This window comes from Cebus imitator, unplaced genomic scaffold (assembly GCF_001604975.1).
Source record: "Cebus imitator isolate Cc_AM_T3 unplaced genomic scaffold, Cebus_imitator-1.0 Scaffold444, whole genome shotgun sequence".
Lineage (NCBI taxonomy): Eukaryota > Metazoa > Chordata > Mammalia > Primates > Cebidae > Cebus > Cebus imitator.
In genome coordinates, this window is record NW_016107759.1 from 469,105 (window position 1) to 470,616 (window position 1,512).

The 1,512-nt window shown below is 46.6% G+C and overlaps 1 protein-coding gene across 2 annotated transcripts in view; it reads left to right on the forward strand.

The window, feature by feature from the left end:
* Nucleotides 1-1,512, forward strand: part of DECR2 (2,4-dienoyl-CoA reductase 2) — a 16,359-nt gene that overhangs the window by 6,865 nt on the left and 7,982 nt on the right. The gene's annotated exons all lie outside the window — the stretch shown is intronic.

The following is a 1,512-nucleotide window of genomic DNA, read 5'->3' on the forward strand; positions in this document are numbered from 1 at the left end:
TACTCAGGAGGCTGAGGCAGGAGAATTGCCTGAACCCAGGAGGCGGAGGTTGCGGTGAGCCGAGATCGCGCCATTGCACTCCGGCCTGGGTAACATGAGCGAAACTCCGTCTCAAAAAAAAAAAAAAAAAAAAAGAAAACCCCTTTTTCTTTTAATTGGTACCACACCTGTACCAAAATTAATCTTTAATAATTAAGAATAGGAAGGCTGGGCACAGGGCTCAATTGCTTGTAATCCCAGCACTTTGGGAAGCCAAGTCGGGCAGATCACCCGAGGTCAGGAGTTCGAGACCAGCCTGACCAACATGACGAAACCCTGTCTCTACTATAAATACAAAATTAGCCGGGTGTGGTGGCGTACGCCTGTAATCCCAGCTACTTGGGAGGCTGAGGTAGGAGAATCACTTGAACCCAGGAGGTGGAGGTGTCCGTGAGCCAAGATCACATCATTGCACTCCCGCCTGGGCAATAAGAGCAAAACTCCGTCTAAAAAAAAAAAAAAAAAAAAAAGCAGCTTGGAACTCAGCAAAAGTAGGAGAATTGCAGTCCAGGTTCAGTGGCTCACACCTGTAATCCCCGCAATTTGGGAGGCCAAGGCAGGCAGATCACCTGAGGTCCGGAGTTGTAGACCAGCCTGACCAACATAGAGAAACCCTGTCCCTACCAAAAATACAAACTTAGCAAGGCGTGGTGCTGCATACCTTTAATCCCAGCAACTTGGAAAGCTGAGGCAGGAGAATTGCTTGAACGTGGGAGGCGGAGGTTGTGGTGAGCTGAGATTGTGCCAGTGCACTCCAGCCTGGGCAACAAGAGCTAAACTCCCTCTCAAAAAAAAAAAAAGATTGCCCGTCCATCTGGTACAATTTGTGCCTATGATGGCAATCAGTACGCATTTAATACGTACAAGATAATCTGTAATGAATAAAAAAGCCATATTATTCTCACCTAGCTCACTGAATCTCAGGAATCATCTTTGATATTTGTGCCATGCGGTGCTAAGGAGAGAGGAAACTATAACTTCTATCTTATTTAAGCCAGGGTTATTTTTTCTGTCTTGTAGCTACTTCACTCAATTTCTGTCAAAAGACACCAAAATACACTTTCTCTCACTGCACTTTGCAAGTTTGTGTCAGCACAAGTTCAAGACCAGCCTGGGCAACAAAGCAATACCCCTCTCTAGAAAAAGGGGGAAAAAATCAGCTGGGCACGGTGGCATGCACCCGTAGTCCCAGCTACTGGGGAGGCTGAAGCAGGAGGATCCTTTTACCCTGAGAGGTCACCAGCCTGGGAGTCTCAAATAAAATACTGTGATTCCATGAATTTTCATTTTATTTATTTTATTTTTATTTTTTTTTGAGACGGAGTTTCACTCTTGTTACCCAGGCTGGAGTGCAATGGCGTGATCTCGGCTCACCGCAACCTCCGCCTCCTGGGTTCAGGCAATTCTCCTGCCTCAGCCTCCTGAGTAGCTGGGATTACAGGCACGCACCACCATGCCCAGCTAATTTTTTGT